Raw genomic sequence first — 14,552 nt, 5'->3', positions numbered from 1 at the left:
GTGCCTAACACATAGCAGCATAATAAATGTGTTTTGAATGAAGAAATGATTAAACTCTAGAAGGTTCTTGAGTGCAGGGTCAGTGTTAGATCCATTTCTGTAGCCTCAGAGAGTTTCCAAGAAAATGCACCCTCAACTAGCCTGGCATAATACTCAAAATGCTAGTGATAAATAATTGCTCAGTCTCTCTCTGGCATGGGCACCTCAACCAGCCTGACCCCTCTAGGCCCAGCCAAACAAGGAAATTTCACCAACCTCCAAGGTCTCCACATGGAAAGGCAATGACTCTGCTTGGTGGCGGTTTCAGGTACCAAATGGGAAATCTGACACAATGACTTTTTTGTCCAGTTAGAGTCTCAAGAATTTATGCTTTCCATTGTTTCTTCCCACGGAGATAGAGAAGTTTGTTTAGTGAGGTGAATGATAAGGTTAATAAAATAAAAAAATAATAATAATCTCTCATATAATTTGCAAATAAAATTGTCCTCTACATTTTCACATACATTTAGTCTTTCACATACATTTAGCTCTTTTAGTCTTCGCATGTTATCCAGTGAAATAGCTATTGTCCTCCTTTCACAGATCAGGAAGTTGAGGCTGAGAGAGGCCAAGTCACACTGTTTGTCAAAGGTTAGTTCTCTAGAACTAGCATCCTAGAATTCTGTCTGTTTCTCCAGCATTGTTTTGCTGACCTCAGGCTGCCATCTGAGCAATTACTGAATCACATATTAAATGTCTTCCATATGCAAATGTCAGCATACTCTGAGTTTAGCCTATCTGGGCCATGCCCCAGAGTCTGTCTGCATCAAGCCAGAAAAGTGGATCTGCTCAGCAAGTATCACCTACCATAGGCTTCCAGCTGCCAAATGCTAGGCTAAATCTGGCCAGGGACTACCACTAGGACTCTCTTAGGTCAACAATCAGCAACACGGTGGCCCAAAATGCCCCACCGCTCCTCCATCACCAACTGCTGCCCACAGGAACTACTCAACCAGACCTCCTCTCTCCCCAAAGTGAGCTAGGTTTGTCCTCACTCCTGGGTCACAAGGCATGACAGAAGTTGAGGGCTTGGAACCTCAACTTCCACAAAGAACAGTCCAAATGATTGAAGGAAAGAAAATGAAATTGGGAACTGAATTAAAAGGACCTCTTGGAACAGGGGTCCCTGCTCAAAGGAAAAGAAGCCAGTGGGAGGCACTCTGAGGGGTCTTTAAGCACATAAAAGTACATGCTACTATGGATGATTTAGAGTAGCTTTTTCCATCCATATCAGAAGTAAAGAAAGGTAAGAGCTCCTACTACAACAGGCAAATTTTAGGTTCAGTGTGAATAACTTCCCAACTGCAAGAGTGAATGAGACTGTGAAATGCCCACCCCTAGAGAGCTTCAGAGTAGGATTTGCAATCCGTAGTATCAAATCACTTAAGGGCAAATATTCTTGCATTGAGATAAAAGGATAGACCAACTGACCTCTACACAGGCTTCCCTTCCCAATTTGAAATTATGTTGCCTCCTTAAAGCATAGTAATGTCCTACATCTGTATAGACTTTACAGTACTCAAAGCACTTTTATGGAGATTGGATCATCTTTGACAATTCTGGAAAGTAGGCTGGGAAGAAATTGTCGTCTCCAGTTTACAGATGAAGATCTTGGGACCCTTATAGGGCAATGCTTTTTCCACCAAGCTATGGAGAACCATGCATCTTACTGGGCTCTCAACTCTCAGCTGGGATCTCAACTCTCAGCTGCTCAATTTCGAAAGTCTGTCTGAATTCTTGTGCCAACCATTCGGATTTCTGAGAAAACCCAGAGAAGCTCGTACACAGACACTCAGGGCTGGGGGTTGGACAACTGCACAGCCACTACAGCCAAGAGTGAGAAATCACAGTGACACCCCTTATCTGGCCGGAGCTGCCTGCAGATAAGGTAGAAAATAGTGCGCGTCACAGCAACTTCCTGGGTTTGTGTTCAGACAACCATTCCCCCTCACTCCCATTAAACAAGACTGCAGTCCTGAAACGCTCCTCTCTTCCTGTCTTTTTGTCTTCTCTCTGTTCTTTGCTCTCTCCCCAAGCCTCCTTCCTTATCTTACTGTTCCCTCTCCCTGAGGCATACTAGTCTTCACCTCTCACCTCTCACTGAAAGGCAAAGAAGCCACTCAGTGTGATGACAGGTGCTGGGAAAAGTCCCTTGCCCCCAAAGATCTCCCACTCTCAAGAGCTAATGTTCCCCAAATGAAAGGCAGTCTTACATGTGTATATTGACTGGTTAAATCTCTAGTGACTTGGTGGGAATTATTTTATCATAATATCTCCTTTGTACCAGGAATGGATCTAGTGATATATCCAGTCAACAACTGTGCTAGGCACAGAGATACATGGCCCCAGGCCTCATGGTGCTGGTGGTCTGGTACAGAGTTTCCTCCAACTCTGTTATAGGAGTGCATGACCCTGAGCCCCCTCAGCCCCCAGGCAGCTGGGCAGCAGACACAAGGGCAGCCTGATCGCCAATTTGAAGTTCTCATTTGTCATTTTCTATGTGTGCTGCACCGTGAGAAAGGTGGAGCACTGGTCTGGTGGACCTACAGCAGTCAAATCCAAGGCTTCTGGAGAGAGGAAGAGAAGGCACTAAAAGGGAAAGTAAACTCCAGACCAGAGAATTGGGGGTCCTGACGATGAATGTGACTTCACAATATGTCTGGGATTTACCCTACTGCCTGTCACCCCTGACACCCCCAACCCATACACACACACACACCACAACCCAACCAAAGAATTCATATAGACTGCCTTTTAACAGTGACTGAAGTGGGATCCTGAAACCCTCTGAACCACCTACTTGCTTTGATTTCCAAGCCAGCTATTTCACTCTTGTCCTGGTCTTCCTGACGTCTGGGAGGTGAAGTGGCCCCAGACCATGAGGTACGTGAAAACAGAGCAGATGAGAAGTCGGATCAGGTACAAGTGTGCCTGGATTTAAATCCCGGCCCATCAGCTAGCTACTAAACCTGTGACGGCAGGCTCATAATATAACTTGCTTACTCTTCCCTTATCTGTCGAATGGGTATTTTAATAGTACTCGTATTGTTGTAGTCTACTGAAGATTAAATGAGATAATATAAGGAGATGCTTAATACTTGGCACATAATACGTACTTGATAAATTTTAACAATATTAGTAGCCAGGTCTGGATTTTGGATTTGTGATACAGTTTTTTTTGCCTACCAAATTATCCTTTTGGTAGGAAAAAAGGATAATTTTTCCTATTAATTGTCACCCTTTGACCCTTTGAAATGTCACCAAAAGTGCACTTTGCCCTTGTTGCAGATTCAGATCAACAGAGTTTTGATACCTCCCCACTCCAAGGCTCTGCCCTGATAGAGCAAAGCAGACCCAAAACCTGGGGTCTTCCCACCATCTCTCAAGACCAGTCTCTTGAATCAAATTACAGAAGGATCCTCTGTGCAAATGCAACTTTGATATCAGACTAGCCAAAAAGATACAGCGCTCTGGTCTTAGTGACACAATTCTTACCTCGCTAGTGATTCTTGCAAAGAAAGATATAAAAGTCTCATTCTTCCACAGAAGGGCTTGAGCAGAATTGAAGATGTGCAGCTCAGGGGAGACTTGCTATATAATATCTGAAATCACTAGACATTTGAAAGTAGAAATGTCTTTCTCCTTTGAGTATTGCATCCTAACTGCCATCCAGAGATGATTTATATGTGCTCATCCTTATTACAGACTACACATAATAAAGGTATGATAGAAATCATATCTGCATAGATTCAGGCAGCTCTGGGAGAGAGGCCGCCAGTTTTGTTTGACAAGACACTCAATCAAGCAAAAAGGTTTAAAATATTCCAGGAGGATCTCACTGCCTGCTCACGACTGTATATTTTTATCCAGATAACAGAAATCCTAATTGAGCACAACATTAGTACTCATTTTTCCTAACAACTCCTTCTTGCAGTAAGAAGCACCAAAGGAAAATTACAGAAATACTTTGCTTTTGTGGGCTAGGGTTATGAAGGAGAAGAGATTTGTCATTTGGTTGTTCCCATAAACTCAGGCATTACCACTGGTTTGGGTGCTTCTAAGTAGAAAGTGAAGACTTCTGTGCATACCATACTCAGAAAGAAATATGCAAGGGGCTGAGTTTTTCCCTACGTTTTTGAATCACTGGGTGAAAACTTTCCTTTGGGACATCTTCAGATGTTTAAATTCCTTTAAAAGTCTTCCTTGCACTTAGATTTACAGCAGGGTCCTGACCAGGGGGAGATGAATGAAACACTCAACCAGGTGCAAAATTTAAGGGGGCACAAAAGACCTAAGAATCAAAATAAATAAAATATATATATACAGTTTTTTTTGATGAAGAAGATTCGCCCTGAGCTAACATCTGTTACAAATCCTCCTCTTTTTGCTTGAGGAAGATTGGCCCTGAGCTAACATCTCTGCCAATCTCACTCTATTTTGTACATGGCATGCCACCACAGCATGGCTTGATGAGCAGCATGCAGGTCCGTGCCCAGGATCCGAACCTGCGAATCCTGGGCTGCCAAAGCAGAGCACACAAACTTAACCACTATGCCACCAGGCCGACCCCAAAATAAATAATATTTTAATGCAATAATTTTTAAAAATAGAAATGAATGCCAAAATTTCCATTGTGGAGAAAATATCCGAATTCTAAATAAAAACAGGAACCAAGTCTGCACTTTTACAATGCTGCCTCACTTGCTTCACCCTAACCCAGGCCCTGGCTCCAAAAAGATTTGCTTACAAAAACAAGTAGCTGGTCTGTAATCTTATTTTAATGATTTTATTTTTTTAAATATTGCATTAAAATGTTACTTACCTTAATCCCTGTGGTTTTTGGTGCCCCCTTAAGTTTTGCATAGGAGGAAAATGCCTCACTCGCCTCACCCTAAGTCTCAGCTTCAAAATGTAGACAAAGATGCTCCAAAACCCACAAGGAAACTCTAAAAAACCCAAATTTGCTCATTCAAATAACCCCTCATCACCACGGCATCCTATGGCATGAAACACCTTTACCCCAGACTAAAGGTGAGCAGAGGAGGCGAGGGGAGGGAACCATCATCTCAGCTCCTAAAAGAATCTCTTTTCCAGCCATTACAAGAGCTGACAGGTTGATAAAATGTTTAAAGGCATAATGTTCAAACAGAGAAAAAAATTAAAAATGTAATAATAAAGTTAAATGTAACTGTTTTAAAGCATAATTCTTTTGAGAGACGAGTTTTATGTTGGACCAGCATTTGAAGTGGCAGTAGTCATTATTAACGGGAACCTCCGAGAGAGAAGATTTAAATCACCAAAGTAATAAAAGCTGAACAAGGACTAGCACCTTGAAAGGCACTTGGAGAGAAGATTGCATACAAATGCAATTAAAACGATGCTTATAAAATACTAAGATGTTAATTGGGTTCAGTCCCAGAAGCCCCAGCAGTACAGTATGTCAGAAGTTAGCCGGTTTGAAGTTTAAAAAGAGTAGTTTAATTTGTACACCTTGTCCTAATTACAGAGCTTTCTGCAGCCCACGTATCTGTATGGTTTATTGTAGCTCGGAGCTTTGTAAAACAAACACACACACCAGTTAATTGGGTTATTGCGATGGAAAATTGGGCTACAGAACAGCAACCTCTCTTGCTGGTGTGCCTTTACGGCTGGTAATGAACGCTCCAGCCACGTCAGGGCACCCTGATTTGTAAGGTGTGCCGTTTACAGCTTGGTGATTCTGTTGGTCTGAGGAATAGGAGGTGATGCCGTGAAAACAAAGAATCACACCAGATAATGTTCCCTCCCGACCACGCGCCCGCCCCAGCTGGCTTGTTTAGAACTTTTAGCACTGCCACCCGCCTCCCTGGTCCCTGCCCTTTCAAACATCCCAGCCTGTCTGAAGGCCACCTTCTCACATTAAAGCACTAACCCCCGGAATGGAGCAAGGTAGAGTGGCTCCTCCAGTAGCCCTGTTTTCAGAGCACCTGCAGGGAGACCTTGTGAGGTGGTGGTTTTTCTCCTAACCAGCAAATAAAGACGTAATGCTATCAAAATAGGATCATTAAATTGGATTAGGAGTGAGAGTGGCTGAATCATTTTCCAGGAGTCCTATTGAAATGTGCTTCCCACGGTTGGGATTTGGGCCATTTCATGCCTGGCGCTGGCAAACTTCCATCATGATGGAGGCCATAAAGCTGTGACATATCATGGGATTACAGTCTCTCTCAGTCACTCTCCCCGTCCGCTTCTACCTCTAGCTGCTAAATGTGAATCCTAAATGATGTGAGATGAGAGTTTAGGACCTTTATTCCTATGCCAGCTAAATTATTCACCTCTGAGAAGTTCAGAGGTAGCAGGGGTAGCTACCATGGGGTAGCAGGCGGTCTGGAAAATAGCAAATGCAAGATCCCCAGGCCAGATCCCAGCTTGTCGAAAATACCGGAGATTGTCCTTGACCCCCTCAGTCTTTGACCATGAGTAAGAAAGAAATATCATCTCCCGCCAGCCGCCAGAGCAGTTTTGCACATGGAGTCCATGGTCCAGGCCCAGCAGGGTAGCCAGCCCAAAGCAAACTTGGACGGTCAATGCCTGACTCCAACCCACACCCCCCGACCTGGGTGCAGAGGGACCTGGCTCCTCACAATTGAGAGGAAAGTAACCTGATAAACGAAGGCACCCGAAGGAGTTGATGTCTCAAAGTTTTCTCCAACCAAGAGTATTTGCAGTTTAAAAAGGAATTGCCATGGGTAGGCCATGCTTTACGCAGATCGAAGAAGGAAGGGCTTGGGAGCCAGGGCCCTCACACAAGAGCCCATTCATCATGCTGAGGACTTAAAAACTCTCTGGACATTGAGAATAAGCTTTTCAACACTTTGGGTGCTGTAAAGAATCTCGGAACACAAGGTCTCTCTTGTCAATGAGCTGACATTTGGGAGAGGCAAAGCCCACACCTGGCTCTCAGGTACAGGGCTGGTCTACAGGGTGAGTGGAGCAGGGACCAGTCGCCATGGCAGCTTTGTGTGGTGTTAGGGTAATTATCTACACCAATAATCTCCCTGGACCTGAAAATTTGGAATTAAAAATGTTTACTTTGGGCTAATCAAAATCCTAAAGGGAAATTGCCCCCTGCCCCAGGGAAGCCTGGCCATGCTTACTGCCACTTAGCTTCCGGCAGATGTGGAACAGAGGCTCAGCTGTGTGAGTAATCCTGGCCCACCACTCAGCAGCTGTGTGGCCTGGGGCACATTCCTTAACCACTTTCTGCCTCAGTGTCCTCATCTGTAAGCCAAAGACAATTACATTACCTCCCTCCCAGGGTTGTTATGAGGATTTGAGGGGATAACACACTAAGAACACTGCCTGGCACATAACAAGCACTAAATAAATATTACTTATTATAGTTACTACTATTAATATTCTCCTTGCTCTACGGATGAGGAGTTGAGGCTCAGAGAAGTTGAGTTATAGGCTCAAGGTCACACATACAAACACACACGTGGAGGAGCAGAAATACACATTCAAACCCCAAAATTCTTACCCCAAGGCCCAAGATCTTAATCATCATAGAGGGCAAGTCTGGTAGGACACTCCCTCACATCTCAGGACTCATTTACTCTATCTGGGTCTTTTCCAGTCCATAATCTGGAAGAAAAGAGGGAAATGGGGACATTTGAGAACACTGTGGTGCCTGAAACAGGGCACATCTGAAGGGAAAGAAAAATTGTAGATCTGAGAATCCCAGGTAACCACCGACACAACACCCATTTCACAACTTCACCCAGATGGGTCCCAACCCTGGGAGTCAGACTTTAGGACAGCACCAAGGAGAAATTCCTGCGGTGCAGAGCTGCTATGTTTTCTGCCTAAAACTGACTTTGAGGTTGTATTAAGAAGCAAGAAAACATCAGCAAATCCAGCCTCCCCAGCTCCAAAATGCCCGCAGCAGGCAGGTTATTATTATTATTTATTATTTGTTGATGGATATTCAAAGACATCAGTCAGGTCTTCCCTCAGGCTGGGAAGCCGAGGAGCAACAGGCACTGGAAATCTCGCACTTGGCTCCCAGAGCTGCTCGGGAACTGAGAGTTATTAAAGTACACTTTGCTATTGCTATCTGCTTTGCAGGGTGCTTGACCCTACATCTGACTTCAGGCTTCTGCTGTCCCTGCAGCACAGGCAACAGAAAGTTGTACAAATTGCAAAGAGGGACTCCAGGGATGGGGCAGGAGGAACTGGCGGGAAGGAAAAGGATGCTAGGGCTTGTTGAAATGGAGATTTCGTACCCTTGTTTTGTACCCTCTCTGCCTTAACCTTTCATTACTCCATAACCACTGGACTCGGCGAGACCAGAATATGGAAAAGTTGCCCAAGGAAGGATGGATGGAGCTGTCAATGGCAACAAAAGTCCCTGTAATAAAAGAAGAAAGAGTCACTTGCCACATCATGTCACAAGGGTGAATACTGACCATATCCCTCACTGGAGGCTTTCGAACTTTTTTTGACCTTGACTATGACCTACAGCAAGAAATACATTTTACAACATGCCCCAGTCCCCCCACACACACACTCATAAGTGAAACAAAATTCTCACTGAAACAATACCCACCTTTACCACCGAGGATGCCCTCTGATACTTTCTATAATCTTTTAATTCTTTTTTTTTTCTTTAATCTTGGTGAAGATCCACAAAATTAACTTCATACCTACCTTAGGCCTTGGAAATAAGAAGCCTCTGAGAATGAAATCAGGGAACCAACATTTTTGACATTTTGGCATCCCGACGATTCTCTCACACACCAAACTATGCCTTGGACCCTCAGCTGCCCCAACTTGGCTTCTCAAGCAACTATTGAAATCATCCAGGAATTCTCAATGTCTGGAGGTGGCCAGCTCCATAATGCCTAGTCTTGGTCTGTGATGGTTAATTTTATGTGTCAATTTGGCTAGGCTGTGGTGCCCAGTTGTTTGGTCAACACTAGTCTAGATGTTGCTGTGAAGATATTTTGTAGATGTGATTAACTTTCACAATCAGCTGGCTTAAAGTAAAGCAGATTACACTCCATAATGTGAGTGGGCCTCATCCAATCAGTTGAGGGCCTTAAAAGCAAAGACTGAGGTTTCCCAAAGAAGAAATTCTGCCTTGAGACTGTAACAGAGATCCTGCCCAAGCTGCCATCCTGCCAACCTGCTCTACATATTACAGACTTGCCAGCCCTCACAATTGCATAAGCCAACTCCTTAAAATAAATCTCTTCTTATGTATATTGTGTGTATATATATACATGCATGTATACGTAGGCATATATATATATATATATATATGTACACACACACAAATATATGCATATACATAAAACTCCTATTTGTTCCTCCTAGTGGTTCTGTTTCTTTGGAGAATCCTAACTGGATATAAGGTCTAAAGTCACATTTACTATTAAATAAACTTCTTAATATAAAAAAGAGAATGTTTACTCTAGCCACACAGTGGAAATTAAAACCAAAGGGGAGGAAGAGTGGATTCAGAGAGACATGGTAAGACACTGGTAACCTAGGTGAGAAACAAGTATCTGAGCTTGGGTAGTGGGAATAGAGAGAAGAGCGTGTGTTCCTGAGACATTTATAAGCCACATTCCATGGGAATTAATGGTTAATTTGTTAAGGAGGTTGAAGGAGAAGAAGGAGTACAGAATGACACCCAGGGCTTTGGCTTGGCTTGGTGAGTACAAATATAAAAGAGAGTGAGCAGTTTGAGGAGGAAAGATGATGAACTGAAATTTATACATATTACATTTGTGATGTGTGCAAAAACCTGCAGGTAAAGGTACCTAGTAGGTAGCTGCATATGTGTGTCTAGAGCTTAGAATCAGACCCAATCCAGAGAGAGAGATTTTAGAGTCATTCACATTTAAGTAGTATTTGAAGACACAGGGGTAGATATATTAGTTAAGACATTAGTTAAGACACAAACTGTCTGGACCAAAAAAATGAGGAAGTGGTATTTATTGGCTCATATGTCTAAAAAGTGCAAGAATATGCTGGCATTAGATACAGCTGGGTAAAAATGTACAAATGCCCAAATGTCACCACCAGGAATCAGTCTCTCTCCATTTCTTATCTTAGTGTTTCTCTCCCTTCAAGGTGGGAAAATGAACACCGGCACCTCCAGGCTGACATCCTACAAGTTTAGTAACCTCCACGAAAGAAGGCCATCTCTTTCCAAACAGATCCGGCAAAAGTTCCAGGGCTGCGAGTCTGGGCTGTTCCTACAGCTCTTATGTGGTTTGCTTCTCCTCATTCAGGTCTTGGCTTAAACGTCAATTTCTAGAGAAAACCTTCCCGTCCACACTTTCTAAGATAGCTCCCTACCTCAATCACTCATTTCATCTTTATTCTAGCTTATTTTAAAGCACTTATCATTATCTGATATTATCTTGTTACTTAATTTATGCATTTAATTATTTGTTTATTATCTATCTTCACAACTAGAAGATAAACTCCATGAGCACTGAGACTATTTTGGTTCCATTCACCTTGTGGATCCCCAGTCTCAAAAACAGTACCTCCTGGCACATACTAGGTGCTTAATAAATATGTGTTGAATTAATAGGTTCTGACCATGGTGGGAGTATTTACACCAATGAAATGCTACCAACCATGGCTTTTTCCCCCTGAATGTTGATCGTTAAACATTTACCGGCACACCAGAATCACGTATACTGAGAGTGGCAGTGTTTTGTTGTTTCCAGCAAAATAAATCAATTTGATTTTACTAAAGGAAGAGTGAGATGGACACTGGGAGGGCAAAACAGCAGATGGCCACTGTAATAAAGTTGACCAGGAGGAGTCCATAAACCAAGAATAGAGATATACGAAAGATAAAACCTTGTAAGACACCAACATTTAAAGTAAAAGTGGATGAAGAAGAACCCACAGAGCATATATTGAGAAGGAGCAACCGGAAATAACAAAATCAAGTCATTGTAGTGTCACTGAAGTCAAAGAAAAGCTGAATTCCCAGGAAGAAGAAATAGTCCATTCTGTCTTATGCTGCAGAGATCAAAGTAGCCTAAGATAGTAGTTAAAAGCTAGGGTCTTTATTTGATTGATGAGATGGAAATCCCCTTTTCTCTATTGGTTAGAATTAATGCATCAAAAGTCACTGAATACATGGCACCTATCTCTTTTTCTCAACTATTGAGGTTCTCTGTGCCTACAGTATAAGCAGGGACCTGTACTTTATGCGGTTCATTGGGGTACCATTAGCACAACAGACCCTACTCTCTCCTTGGGTGATATCACCTTCAAAGTCCCAACTTGGGAATGAAAGAGGGAGGTAACTGTTGATGCTATGGAAGGACTTCCATACTAAGTTTCCAAACTAAATTTCCAGCTTAGGCTGAAGACCACGGTTAATTTTGCCCTTTGGGTTATTTGGTTTCTGCAGAACTACTCAGTTGAGAAAGAAGAGGGTTACTTGACTCAGGGCTGAGTTTGCCAATTGCTTCCTGTTTGCATGCTCCATCTCCCCACCTAGATTCCAAGAGTCTGATCAAGAACCATAAATATCACTCACATAGGAGACAAGACCTAGGTCACAGGTTCCAAAACACAGACTTACCACTATGCTCTGTGATCCTACTTAAGCCACTGAACTGTTCTGAGCCTCTGTTTTCTCTTCTATAAGAATAAGAAGGATTGAATTACACCATTTTAAATGTATCTTCCAGCTCTAAACTTCTGTTTCTGTATTTTGAACAACTACTGTATCCTGAGTACCTACCAATATGTGAAGTGCTCCAGTAAATATCTGCTGAAGGATTGAAGCTTGAAGAAGCAATATATTACCTAGCCATCATATTAGTACCAGAAAGGAATGGGTGGGGGAAAACATAAGGTAAGCTACAACCAAGAAAATTAACATCAGACCATAGCTTTGTAATTCATGGATTCAGAATAAGAGCACTATGTCTTGGCCCCCATCTGTAAATGGTTTATTACTGTAAATTCTAGAAGGCCCTCATATATCAGTCTCATTTACATCACGACCCTACCCCATGCACAGTGTTGCAGCAAAGCAACAAAATGTTCCTTCCTTGCCTTCAGCATTTCACTGGCCACAATTCTCACTGAAATGGACTCCATCACTGGTATTTGGCTAAATTAAAGAGACGATTTATATTAATTAGGGCTCTTTGGTAGCAAGCAACAGAAACTGACTTACAGAGATAAAAAAGCAATTTTTGTAAGTCTACTGTGCAGTTTTCAGAATAAAAGGAAGAGCTTAACCAAGCACAAGGACAAGAACCAGGCAGCTCAGGGATATGAGTCACTCACGATATTTTCTCAAGCACATTGCTATCAGATGGCTCAGGTTCCTTCTGAATCTAAGAATCGCTGCTCAAAATTCAAATGCTGGGAGAAAAAGCTGATTGGCCTGTTCTGCATCCTATACTTAACCCTGGGATCAAAGACCAGTGATTCTTTTCAGAAGAATGATGTATATACCATGCATCCATATGCGTGTATATGCATGTATGTGGTATAAGTGTACATGAATATGTACGAGTGTGTGGCATGTGTGTATGTGCATATTGATGTGTGAATATGTATCTACATCTATACATGGTATGTGTGTATGAGTCTATATATGTGAGATTGTTTGTGAGTGTGTATGTGTATTGTATGTTTATACATACATGTGTCTGCACACATGTGCAGGGGAAGAACACGCTGGGAAGATAAAATCCATCATATCAGATATTTTTTGGTCAGGTCTCTAAGATGTTTTTGAATTCCAGTAACATTCTCAACCAGCTATGTAACCAGCTATATAACCTATTATCTCTAAGCTTTAGTTACTCCCCTCTATAAAATGGGAACATTAATACTTACCTTTCAGGGTTGCTCTAAGGATAAAAAAAGACAATGTATGTATGCAATAGCAGTAAGACTGACACAATAACCTCAATAAATAGGAGTTAATATTCTTACTATCTTATTATCTCTGAGATAGGCTATGATGTTCATAAATAGGTCAAAATCAAGTCAAAAAAAGTTCTATTCAATCTCATTCTTTCTGCCCCAAGAGTATCCACATCGGCAAAGTCACTCTTGTCCCCATCCCCAGGAGGCTACTCTCTCATTTCAACTCAGGGGCTTTGCTAATGTGCTTCTTTCCACCTAGAATATCCTCCTTTCCTGCAATCTCACTCCTAAATTCTCCTACTCCCTTAGAGCTGGGCTTCAACCCACTATCCCCATTAAGCCCTCGTGGACCACTCTAGACTGCCTCAATCTTCTGCTCCTCTGAGTGACAACAATCCTTGCAGGAGAGATGATGACTAGATCCAATGGTTGTGTCTACCTAGGATGTTGTGTTGCGAAGGATTCTGAGACTGAGACCACATCCAGAATCAGTAGGAAGCAGTGCCCTAAAGAATTAGTGTCTGACATGGGGTGCAGGAAGTAGGTGCTGTGAGCTACCCGGCACATGGCTGGGATGCCGGCCCTGTTAGTCTTTGATTGCACAATATGTTGTACTGTTCCCTAAATGTTTCCCGTGTATTCTTCCCTTGAAACCAGGGACCTCATCTCATACTTTTTATTTATGCCCCACTCTAACTAGCGTGGTGCTGAGCACAAGGCAGGAGATCAATCAAGGCCGGTGGGAGGATTAATTCATTCCTTGACTGGTAGCCAAAAAGCATGAGGTCATGTACTACAAACTCAGAGCATCTGGGGACAATGAGCAAATGCAATCTCACAACCTTCCCAGCAGGGAACTTGGGGACAGTGGCGAAATCATGGTTTTTTGAGTCAGACAAAACTGGGTTAGACTCCAGTCCACCTGTTAACTGGGTGGCCTAATGGCCGGGTCATGTAACCACACGAAATCTGTCCCTGTCCAAAAAGAACGGGGCTAATAACATCCACGTTGCAGGGTCATTGAGAGGATTAGAAAAGATCACATATAAAAAGCTTGGCTCAGTTCTGGGCAGAGAAGAAGCATTCAGCATATTTGAGTTTCATTTAAGATATGAATAATGAATTTGAAAAGAATTCAGAAAGCACTAATAACATCATCACTGTCGTTGTCATCATCGTATGGCAATCTGGTTTCCCAGGAAGATAGTCCACACCAACTCCTCCTTTGGTCACACCTTTGCGTGACATTTGTGAGGAAGCCCCTCTTCTCCTCCCACTTGGTCTCCTGCACGCCCCGCCAGGAAATGCTCTGTGCTCTCGCTGCACCCTTCCCAGGTAATTTGGAGCTCTTTCCACTAGCACAATAGGCTCTCTTCATGAAGGAGGAGTGGGGGCTGGAGAGTTCAAACATGCTTTCCGGTGAATCAAGCCTGTATTTCTCAGGTGGGAGCTAACCATACTAAGAAGTATGGAACATCAGCCAGGATCAACAGAGACGCTGGATTACACTTGCTTATGTAATTTTCTGGGGAAATCCAGGACATTAACATCACTAACCACCGGGCATCAGTTGAAATAGTGCCTCCTTTTAGAGCCAAAAGTCAAAC

The 14,552-nt window shown here is 42.8% G+C and overlaps 1 long non-coding RNA gene across 2 annotated transcripts in view; it reads right to left on the bottom strand.

Annotated features, from left to right (window-relative positions):
• Positions 1 to 14,552, bottom strand: part of LOC131408319 (uncharacterized) — a 268,312-nt gene that overhangs the window by 202,262 nt on the left and 51,498 nt on the right. Inside the window, exon 2 of one of the 2 annotated variants that reach the window (XR_009220749.1) lies at positions 7,559 to 7,662. The exons of the other annotated variant lie outside the window; for it this stretch is intronic. This is a non-coding gene — a long non-coding RNA (uncharacterized LOC131408319). The remainder of the gene's footprint in view (positions 1 to 7,558; positions 7,663 to 14,552) is intronic. 2 annotated transcript variants of the gene reach the window in all.

This window comes from Diceros bicornis, chromosome 1 (assembly GCF_020826845.1).
Source record: "Diceros bicornis minor isolate mBicDic1 chromosome 1, mDicBic1.mat.cur, whole genome shotgun sequence".
Classification (NCBI taxonomy): domain Eukaryota; kingdom Metazoa; phylum Chordata; class Mammalia; order Perissodactyla; family Rhinocerotidae; genus Diceros; species Diceros bicornis.
This window is presented reverse-complemented; position numbering and strand designations above follow the sequence as displayed.